Here is a 12,613-nt window from a genome sequence, read left to right on the forward strand (position 1 = left end):
CACCTGTACTTTCTTGAAGTCCAATTAGCATTCCTTCCTCTTGATATAGAAGTTTAGTTATCACTCCCTTTAAAGCTATTTGAAGACTTCATGAAGTACGTGCTCCACTCACAATTGTATCCTCATCAAGCGACACAAAAATGCATTAGTAAGATTCATTGGTCTAAAATTAGTTTCAATATCATTTCTCACCATTATTTGAATTTAAATTAATTAGTAAAATAATTTCTACTTAATGCATAGAATTAGTAAATTACAGCATTTCCTAACATAACCATTGTCATTCCACAATTGATTAAGATAAATAATAATCAAAAAGGAAGGGTCAATATGTGAAATAGTGATATCATACAATAAGTAATTTTCAATGGCAAAATAAATTACATTAATATCATAATTAACATCAAATTCAATATTCTATAATTGCATAGTGAACATATCAATTACTTGTGAAGTAAAGGAACTAATTTAAGATCATTCTATAACATTTATGAGCATTTTCTATAAATCAAATAAATATGAATATGAATTTCAAGCAATGTACACATTATTTTACTTTTCTCTATGTTTTGTAATACCAAAAAATAAAGTTAGATGGTAATATGTACACTGTCTTCTACTATTACGTATGTTAATGTTAACAATGTCATAATACAACAATGATTGACTAAAAATTAACCTTGTTCACATTTAAAATAAATCACCATAATATCTATGAACATCATGTGTAACTCAAATACATCTCAAAATAAGTTTTCAACAATGCATACATCTTAAAAATTAACCTTGTTCACGTTAAACATAAATCACCATAACATTTATGAGCACTGTGTGTATAACTTAAATATATCTCAAAATAAGTTTCAACATTGCATTTATCCTTTTATTTCACTTTAATTTTATAATATTATAAAAAAAAATGTTAAGACGGTAGAATGTACACTGTCTTCTATTACTTATGTTAACAATGTCATAATACAACAATGATTATTAAAAAATTTAACCTTGTTCACAATAAAAATAAATCACCATAAAATCTATGAGCATCATGTGTGTAACTCAAATACATCTCAAAATAAGTTCAACAATGCATACATCATTTTATTTTACTTTATATTTTATGATATTAAAAAAATAATGTTAGAAACTGTCTTTTATTACTTATGTTAACTATGTCATAATACAACAATGATTGTCTAAAACCTAACCACCTTCAAATTTAATAAAATCGCTATAATATATGCCAGCATCTTGTGTCTAAATCAAATAGATGTCAATACATTCTTTTATTTTGCTCTATATTTGTAATGTTTAAAAAAATAATGTTAGATGGTAGTATGTACATTGTCTTTTATCATTTATGTTTACTATGTCATAATACAGCAATGATTGTCTGAAACTTAACCTTGTTCACATTTTTAAAAAATCACTATAACATATACAACCATGTATCTCTTTTGTTTTTTTGTTCATCCTTCAATTGTTTGCCTACCTAAGTGCAATTAAGAGTCTTGGGGACATGACATTCTAACACATCTAAGGTGGCTAGATATGTTGCCTTACTTGTATAGACTCATACTTCAATCAGCTTGAGGTAATCTCATATACCATGTTGTAGGTGTGATTGGTTCTAGTGTTGATTTTGACACTATGTGTGCTACATACTACATACTTTGGATTTGCCTTTGGGAGATCTTCGGAGACCCTCATCTCTCTCCATTCCCGAAGGATCCTGCAACATATTGTCTTCTTCCCCTTGCACATACAGATTTCATACCCTTTGATGACGATAATAAAGAGGAGCTTGAGTATATCAAAGGTATTGCATGTTCCGTTGGATCGAACGCCTATCTTCATGTTCCTACTCCTCACATCGAGATCCCATCTAAATCATCTTCATCTTATGTTGTGCCTTATCAAATTGGCATTGACTCATGCATAGATCCCATTGATTTAGTGCAATAGAATGTTATTTTGCTTTAGTACTAATTTTAACATTAGGATTTGCACCTAGGCTTTCATTTATCTTTTATAAGGATTCATTCATTCATTGTAATTGTACCTTCGATATTATATCTTAAATCATTCTTTGTGCAATAAGCCAAAATTCTTTGGTTGTTATGTAGCATACAATCTTTGCTTGATCTCTTTTGTGCGACACTTTTGTGCGACAGGTGTTTTGCTTGCAGATGATTCTTGGCTCGTATAGTTGATCATTAGCTTCTACATGGTATTAGAGCATAATATCAGCTCCTACATGCAATTCCTCCACCAAAGTGCAACATGTCCTTTGAGTTTTGTCTATGCCAAATTTACTCTCGATGGGCCATAAATTTCTTCCACATCAAAATGGCCTTCAACACACCTACAAAATCTATCATCTCTTCATGATTAAATGCTTAAGAAAAAAAAAAAAATTGGACTTTTGTTCCATTACCCTTACAAATCCAAGTGGCATTTTTGCTTCCCTATGGGTAAGTTCTCATCCCAAGCAATATTCTCCTTCATTGGTAAATGAATTTAAAAAGTAGAAAGCTAGGCATACAATCAATGATCCGAAATGAAAAGGATAACCATCATTCTTAGTCACTCAAGATTGCTCAACACAAATCACAGTTCATTCATGTCTTAGCCATATGATAAGCAACATACACTAAAATAGCAATTGTAGAATCTTCTTTTTTTTGAAGGTAAATATTATACCCATAGCAACATATCTTACCAGAGGGATTGTAATGGTGTCAATTAATAGAGCTCTTTGATCTCCAATTACGCCTATCAAACCTTAAAATTCTTTGTTTCCTACTAACCTCTTCCCAAGAACAGTTCCATCCGAACAAAAACAAGTAATAGCCTTTAAAGCAATCATGAATTCTTCTTGATACAAACTTGAACAATTCCTCATCAATTATCATCAGAAATTCATTCCATATATCCAAATCTGCAACATATTTATTGTCTTCTTCCCCTTGCACCTGCAGATTTCATACCCTTTGATGACGATACTAAAGAGGAGCTTGATAATATCAAAGCTATTGCATTTTCCCCTTGCACCTGCAGATTTCATACCCTTTGATGACGATACTAAAGAGGAGCTTGATAATATCAAAGCTATTGCATTTTCCGTTGGATCGAACGCCTATCTTCATGTTAATACTCCTCACATTGACATCCCATCTCAATCATCCTCATCTTATATTGTGCCTTCTCAAATTGGCATTGACTCATGAATAAATCCCATTGATTTAGTGCAAAAAGGCGTTATTTTGCTTTAGTTCTAATTTTAACATCAGAGTTTGCACATAGAGTTTCATTCATCTTTTATAAGGATTCATTCATTCATTGTAACTGTACCTCCAATATTATATCTTAAATCATTGTTTGTGCAATAATCCAAAATTCTTTGGATGTTATGTAGCATACAATCTTTGCTTGATCTCTTTTGTGCGACAGGTGTTTTGCTTGCAGAAGATTCTTGGCTCCTATAGTTGATCATTGGCTTCTACATGGTATTAGAGCATAATATCAGCTCCTACATGCAATTCCTCCACCAAAGTGCAACATGTCCTTTGAGTTTTTGTCTATGCCAAATTTACTCTCGATGGGTCATAAGGTTCTTCCACATCAAAAAGGCCTTCCAACACACCCACCAAATCTATCAACGCTTCATGGTTAAATGCTCAAGAAAAATTTGGGACTTTTGTTAAATTACCCTTACAAATCCAAGTGGCATTTTTGCTTCCCTATGGGTAAGTTCTCATCCCAAGCAATATTCTCCTTCATTGATAATGAATTTAAAAAGTAGAAAGCTAGGCATACAATCAATGATCGGAAATGAAAAGAATAACCATCATTCTTAGTCAATCAAGATTGCTCAACACAAATCATAGTTCATTCATGTCTTAGCCATATGATAAGCAACATAAACTGAAATAGCAATTGTAGAACCTTCTTTGTTTCGAAGGTAAATATTTTACCCATAACAAAATATCTTACCAGAGTGTATGTAAAGGTGTCAATTCATTGATCTCTTTGATCTCCAATTACGCCTATCAAAGCTTAAACTACTTTGTTTCCTACTGACCTCTTCACAGGCACAGTTCCATTAGAACAAAAACTAGTAATAGCCATTAAACCTATCATGAATTCTTCTTTATACAATCTTGACCAATTCTTCATCAATTATCATCGGAAATTCACTCCAAATATCCAAACATGCAACATATTGTCTTCTTCCACTTGCACATGCAGATTTCATACCCTTTCATGATGATACTAAAGAGGAGGTTTAGTATATCAAGGGTATTGCATGTTCCCTTGGATCGAACACCTATCTTCCTGTTCCTATTCCTCGCATTCAGATCCCATATCAATCATCCTCATCTTATGTTGTGCCTTGTCAAATTGGCATTGACTCATGCATAGATCTAGTTTATTTAGTGCAAAAGGGGGTTATTTTCCTTTACTTCTAATTTTAACATCAGGGTTTGCACCTAGGGTTTCATTCATCTTTTATAAGGATTCATTCATTCATTGTAATTGTACCTCCAATATTATACATTAAATCATTCTTTGTGCAATAATCCCAAATTCTTTAGTTTTTATGTAGCATACAATCTTTGCTTGATCTCTTTTGTGCGACAGGTATTTTCCTTGCAGATGATTCTTGGCTCCTATAGTTGATCATTGGCTTCTTTATGGTATTAGAGCGTAATATCAACTCCTACATGCAATTCCTCCACCAAAGTGCAAAAAAGTCCTTTGAGTTTTGTCTAAGCCAAATTTACTCTCGATAGGTCATATTGTCTTGTTCCACTTGCACATACAGATTTCATACCCTTTGATGACGATACTAAACAAGAGCTTGAGTATATCCAAGGTATTGCATGTTCCGTTGAATCGAACACCTATCTTCCTGTTCCTATTCCTCACATAGAGATCCCATTTCAATCATCCACATCTTATGTTGTGCCTTATCAAATTGGCATTGACTAATGCATAGATCCCATTGATTTAGTGCAACAGGGCGTTATTTTGCGTTAGTTCTAATTTTAACATCAGGGTTTCATTCATCTTTTATAAGGATTCATTCATTCATAGTAATTGTACCTCCAATACTATATCTTAAATCATTCTTTGTGCAATAATCCAAAATTCTTTACTTTTTATGTAGCATTAAATCTTTGCTTGATCTCTTTTGTGCAACAAGTGTTTTCCTTGCAAATGATTCTCAACTCCTATAGTTGATCATTGGCTTCTACATGGTATTAGAGCGTAATATCAGCTCCTACATGCAGTTCCTCCTCCAAAGTGCAACATGTCCTTTGAGTTTTGTCTATGCCAAATTTACTCTCGATAGGTCATAAATTTCTTCCACATCAAAATGGCCTTCCAACACACCTACCCAATCTATCACCTCTTCATGGTTAAATGCTTAAGAAAAATTTGGGACTTACGTTCCATTTCCCTTACAAATCCAAGTGCCATTTTTGCTTCCCAATGCATAAGTTCTCATCCCAGGCAATATTCTCCTTCATTGGTAATGAATTTAAAAAGTAGAAAGCTAGGCATACAATCAATGATCCGAAATGAAAAGGATAACTATCATTCTTAGTCAATCAAAGATTGCTCAACACAAATCATTTTTCATTCATGTCTTAGCCATATGATAAGCAACATACACTGAAATAGCAATTGTAGAACCTTCTTTGTTTGTAAATATTATAGCCATAGCAAAATATCTTACCAGAGGGTTTGTAATGGTGTCAATTCATAGACCTCTTTGATCTCAAATTAGGCCTATCAAAGCTTAAACTTCTTAGTTCATACTGACCTATTCACAGGAACAGTTCCATCCGAACAAAAAACCAGTAATAGCCTTTAAAGCTATCGTGAATTCTTCTCGATACAATCTTGACCAATTCTTCATCAATTATCATCAGAAATTCACTCCAAATATCCAAACCTGCAACATGTTGTCTTCTTCCCCTTGCACATACAGATTTCATACCCTTTGATCACGATACTAAATGGGAGCTTGAGTATGTCAAAGGTATTGCATGTTCTGTTGGATCGAACACCTATATTCATGTTCCTACTCCTCACATTGAGATCCCATCTCAATCATCCTCATCTTATGTTGTGCCTTATCATATTGGCATTGACTCATGCATAGATCCCATTGATTTAGTGCACCAAGGCGTTATTTTTCTTTAGTTCTAATTTTAACATCAAGGTTTGCACCTAGGGTTTTATTCATCTTTTATAAGGATTCATTTATTCATTGTAATTGTACTTCCAATATTATATCTTAAATCATCCTTTGTGCAATAATCAAAAATTCTTTGGTTGTTATGTAGCATACAATCTTTACTTGATCTCTTTTGTTCGACAGGTGTTTTGCTTGCAGATGATTCTTGCCTTCCTATAGTTTGATCATTGGCTTCTACAAGGTGTTAGAGCATAATATCAGCTCCTACACGCAATTCCTCCATCAAAGTGCAACATGTCCTTTGAGTTTTGCCTATGCCAAATTTACTCTCGATTGATCACAAATTTCTTCCACATCAAGATGGCCTTCTAACATCCAGATCCCATCTCAGTCATCCTCATCTTATGTTGTGCCTTATCAAATTGGCATTGACTCATGCATAGATCCCATTGATTTAGTGCAATAGGGCGTTATTTTGCTTTAGTTCTAATTTTAACATCAGGGTTTCATTCATCTTTTATAAGGATTCATTCATTCATTGCAATTGTACCTCCAATATTATATCTTAAATCATTCTTTGTGCAATAATCCAAAATTCTTTGTAGCATACAATCTTTGCTTGATCTCTTTTGTTCGACAAGTGTTTTTCTTGCAAATGATTCTTCGCTCCTATAGTTGATCATTGGCTTCTACATGGTATTAGAGGGTAATATCAGCTCCTACATGCAATTCCTCTACCAAAGTGCAACATGTCCTTTGAGTTTTGTCTATGCCAAATTTACTCTTGATGGGTCATAAATTTCTTCCACATCGCCTTCCAACACATCTACCCAATCCATCAGTTATTCATGGTTAAATGATTAAGAAAAATTTGGGAATCTCTTCCATTACCCTTCCAAATCCAACTCGCATTTTTGCTTCCCTATGGGTAACTTCTCATCCCAAGCAACATTCTCCTTCATTGGTAATGAATTTAAAAAGTATAAAGCTAGGCATACAATAAATGATCCAAAATGAAAAAGATAACCATCATTCTTAGTCAATCAGGATTGCTCAACAACATATCATTCGAAGTGCAACATGTCCTTCGAGTTTTGTCTATGCCAAATTTACTCTCGATGGGTCATAAATTTCTTCCACATCAAAAGGGCCTTCCAACACATCTACCCAATCTATCAACTCTTCATTGTCAAATACTTAAGAAACATTTAGGACTTTTGTTCCATTACCCTTACAAATCCAAGTGGCATATTCGCTTCCCTATGGGTAAGTTCTCATCCCAAGCAATATTCTCCTTCATTGGTAATGAATTTAAAAAGTAGAAAGCTAGGCATACAATCAATGATCCGAAATGAAAAGGATAACCATCATTCTTAGTCAATCAAGATTGCTCAACACAAATCATAGTTCATTCATGTATTAGCCATATGATGAGCAACATTCACTGAAATAGCAATTGTAGAACCTTCTTTGTTGCGAAGGTAAATATTATACCCATAACAACATATCTTACTAGAGGGTTTGTAATGGTGTTAATTCATAGAGCTTTTTGATCTCCAATTATGCCTGTCAAAACTTTAACTTCTTTGTTTCCTACTGACCTCTTCACAAGCACGGTTCCATCCGAACAAAAACCAATAATAGCCATTAAAGATAATCATGAATTCTTCTTTATACAATCTTGACCAATGATTCATCAATTATCATCGAAAATTCACTCCAAATATCCAAACCTGCAACATGTTGTCTTCTTCCCCTTGCACATGCAGATTTTATACCCTTTGATGACAATACGAAAGAGAAGCTTGAGTATATCAAAGGTATTATATGTTCCATTGCATCGAACGCCCATCTTCGTGTTCCTACTCCCCACATTGAGATCCCATCTCAAGCATCCTCATCTTATGTTGTGCCTTATCAAATTCGCATTGACTCATTTATAGATCCCATTGATTTAGTGCAATAGGGCGTTATTTTGCTTTAGTTCTAATTTTAACATCAGGGTTGGCACCTAGGGTTTCATTCATCTTTACAAGGATTCATTCATTCATTGTAATTGTACCTCCAATATTATATCTTAAATCATTCTTTGTGCAATAATCCAAAATTCTTTCGTTCTTATGCAACATACAATCTTTGCTTGTTCTCTTTTATGTGACAGGTGTTTTGCTTGCAGATGATTCTTGGATCTTACAATTGATCATTGGCTTCTACATAGTATTAGAACATAATATCAGCTCCTACATGCAATTCCTCCACCAAAGTGCAACATGTCCTTTAAGTTTTGTCTATGCCAAATTTACTCTCGATGGGTCATAAATTTCTTCCACATCAAAATGGCCTTCCAACACATCTACCCAATCTATCAACTCTTCATGGTTAAATGCTTAAGAAAAAATTGGGACTTTTGTTCCATTACCCTTACAAATCCAAGTGGCATTTTTGCTTTGCTATGGCTAAGTTCTCATCCTGAGCAATATTCTCCTTCATTGGTAATGAATTTAAAAAGTATAAAGCTAGGCATACAATAAATGATCCCGAATGAAAAGGATAACCATCATTTTTAGTCAATCAAGATTGCTTAGCACAAATTATAGTTCATTCATGTCTTAGCCATATGATAAGCAACATACACTAAAATAACAATTGTAGAACCTTCTTTGTTTCTAAGATAAATATTATACCCATAGCAACATATCTTACCAGAGGGTTTGTAATGGTGTCAATTTATAGAACTCTTTGATTTCTAGTTACGCCTATCAAAGCTTAAACTTCTTTGGTTCCTACTGACCTCTTCACAGGCACGGTTCCATCCGAACAAAAACCAATAATAGCCATTAAAGCTATCATGAATTCTTCTTTATAAAATCTCGACCAATTCTGCATCAATTATCATCGCAAATTCACTCCAAATATCCAAACCTGCATCATATTGTCTTCTTCCCCTTGCACATGCATATTTCATACCCTTTGATGACGATACTAAAGAGGAGCTTGAGTATATCAAAGGTATTATATGTTTTGTTGGAACAAACGCCTATCTTCGTGTTCCTACTCCTCACATTGAGATCCCATCTCAATCATCCTCATCTTATGTTGTGCCTTATCAAATTGACATTGACTCATGCTAAGATCCTATTGATTTAGTGCAACAAGGCGTTATTTTGCTTTAGTTCTAATTTTAACATCAAGGTTTGCACATAGGGTTTCATTCATCTTTTATAAGGATTCGGTCATTCATTGTAATTGTACCCTCAATATTATATCTTAAATCATTCTTTGTGCAATAATCCAAAATTATTTCGTTCTTATGTAGCATGCAATCTTTGCTTGATCTCTTTTGTGCGACAGGTGTTTTGCTTGCACATACTTCTTGGATCCTATAGTAGATCATTGGCTTCTACAGGGTATTAGAACGTAATATCAATTCCTACATGTAATTCCTTCACCAAAGTGCAACATGTCCTTTGAGTTTTATGTATACCAAATTTACACTCGATGGATCATAAATTTCTTCCACATCAAAATGGCCTTCCAACACATCTACCCAGTCTATTAAATATTGATGGTTAAATGATTAAGAAAAAATTGGGACTTTTGTTCCATTACCCTTATAAATCCAAGTGGCATTTTCGCTTCCCTATGGGTAAGTTCTCATCACGAGCAATATTCTCCTTCATTGGTAATGAATATAAATAGTAGAGAGCTAGGCATACAATAAATGATCCGAAATGAAAACGATAACCATCATTCTTTGTCTATCAAGTTTGCTCAGCACAAATCATAGGTCATATTGCTCAGCAAAAATCATAGGTAATTCATGTCTTAGCAATATGATAAACAACATACACTGAAAAAGCAATTGTAGAACCTTCTTTGTTGCGAAGGTAAATATCATACCAATAGCAGCATATCTTACCATAGGGTTTGTAATGGTGTCAATTCATAGAGCTCTTTGCTCTCCAATTACAGCTATCAAAGCTTAAACTTCTTTGTTTCCTACTGACCTCTTCACAGGCACGGCTCCATCCAAACAAAAACCAGTAATAGCCTTTAAAGCTATGATAATTTCTTCTTTATACAATCTTGAACAATTCTTCATCAATTATCGTCAGAAATTAACTCCAAATATCCAAACCTTCGACATATTGTCTTCTTCCCCTTGCACATGCAGATTTCATACTCTTTGATGACGATACTAAAGAGGAGCTTGAGTATATCAGAGGTATTGCATGTTCCGTTGGATCGAACACCTATCTTCCTGTTCCTAATCCTCACATTGAGATCCCATCTCAATCATCCTCATCTTATGTTGTGCCTTATCAAATTGGCATTGACTCATGCATAGATCACATTGATTTATTGCAACAAGGCATCATTTTGCTTTAGGTCTAACTTAACATCAGGGTTTGCACCTAGGGTTTCATTCATCTTTTATAAGGATTCATTCATTCATTGTAATTGTACCTCCAATATTATATCTTAAATCATTCTTTGTGCAATAATCCAGAGTTCTTTGGTTGTTATGAAGCATACTATCTTTCCTTGATCTCTTTCGTGTGACAGTTGTTTTGCTTGCAGATGATTCTTGGTTCTTGTAGTTGATCATTGGCTTCTACATGGTATTAGAGCATAATATCAGCTCCTACATGCAATTCCTCCACCAAAGTGCAACATGTCCTTTGAGTTTTGTCTATGCCAAATTTACTCTGGAAGGGTCATAAATTTCTTCCACATCAAGATGGCCTTCCAATACACTTACCCAATCTATCAACTCTTCATGGTTAAGTGCTTAAGAAAAATTACGGACTTCTGTTCCATTACCCTTAAAAAATCCAAGTGGCATTTTTGCTTTGCTATGGGTAAGTTCTCATCCCAAGCAATATTCTCCTTCATTGGTAATGAATTTAAAAAGTAGAAAGCTAGGCATACAATCAATGATCCAAAATGAAAAGGATAACCATCATTCTTAGTGAATCAAGATTGCTCAGCACAAATCATAGTTCATTCATGTCTTAGCCATATGATAACCTACATACACTGAAATAGCAATTGTAGAACCTTCTTTGTTTCCTACTGACTTCTTCACAGGCACGGTTCCATCTGAACAAAATCCAGTAATAGCCATTAAAGCTATCATGAATTCTTCACTATACAATCTTGACCAATTCTTCATTAATTATCATCGGAAATTCAGTCCAAATATCCAAACTTGCAGCTTATTGTTTTCTTGCCCTTGTACATGCAGATTTCTACTCCTCACATTGAGATACCATCTCAATTATCCTCATCTTATGTTGTGCCTTATAAAATTGGTATTGACTCATGCATAGATCCCATTGATTTAGTGCAACAAGGCGTTATTTTGCTTTAGTTCTAATTTTAACATCGGGGTTTGCACCTAGAGTTTCATTCATCTTTTATAAGGATTCAGTCATTCATTATGATTGTACTTTCAATATTATATCTTAAATCATTCTTTGTGCAATAATCCTAAATTCTTTGGTTGTTATGTAGCATACAATCTTTGCTTGATCTCTTTTGTGCGACAGGTGTTTTGCTTGCAAATGATTCTTGGATCCTATTGTTGATCATTGGCTTCTACATGGTATTAGAACGTAATATCAGCTCCTACATGCAATTCCTCCACCAAAGTACAACATATCCTTTGAGTTTTGTCTATGCCAAATTTACTCTCGATGGGTCATAAATTTCTGCCACATCAAAATGATCTTCTAACACATCTACCCAATCTATCAGCTATTCATGGTTAAATGATCAAGAAAAATTTGGGACTGCTATTCCATTAACCTTACAAATCCAAGTGGCATTTTTGCTTCCTTATGGGTAAGTTCTCGTCCCAAGCAATATTCTCCTTCATTGGTAATGAATTTAAAAAGTAGAAAGCTAGGCATACAATCAATGATCCGAAATGAAAAGGATAACCATCATTCTTAGTGAATCAAGATTGCTCAACACAAATCATAGTTCATTCATGTCTTAGCCATATGATAACCAACATACACTGAAATAGCAATTGTAGAAACTTCTTTGTTTCGAAGGTAAATATTATACCCATAGCAGCATATCTTACCAGAGGGTTTGTAATGGTGTCAATTCATAGAGCTCTTTGATGTCCAATTACGCCTGTCAAAGATTAAACTTCTTTCTTTCCTACTGACCTCTTCACAGGCATGGTTCCATACGAACAAAAACCTGTAATAGCCTTTTTAAAGATATCATGAATTCTTCTTTATACAATCTTGACCAATGATTCATCAATTATCATCGGAAATTCACTCCAAATATCCAAACCTGCAACATATTGTCTTCTTCCTCTTGCACATGCAGATTTTATACCCTTTGATGACAATACTAAACAGGCGATTGAGTATATCAAAG

At 34.0% G+C, this 12,613-nt stretch overlaps 1 long non-coding RNA gene across 12 annotated transcripts in view; it reads right to left on the minus strand.

The window, feature by feature from the left end:
* Nucleotides 1–12,613, minus strand: part of LOC131063806 (uncharacterized) — a 54,224-nt gene that overhangs the window by 6,714 nt on the left and 34,897 nt on the right. For all 12 annotated transcript variants that reach the window (XR_009111152.2, XR_009111150.2, XR_009111153.2 and 9 more), the window contains one exon: nucleotides 1–12,613. This exon is cut by the window's right edge and continues 25,987 nt beyond it. This is a non-coding gene — a long non-coding RNA (uncharacterized LOC131063806).

The sequence above is a fragment of the Cryptomeria japonica genome, chromosome 8 (genome assembly GCF_030272615.1).
Source record: "Cryptomeria japonica chromosome 8, Sugi_1.0, whole genome shotgun sequence".
NCBI classification, from domain to species: Eukaryota; Viridiplantae; Streptophyta; class Pinopsida; order Cupressales; family Cupressaceae; genus Cryptomeria; species Cryptomeria japonica.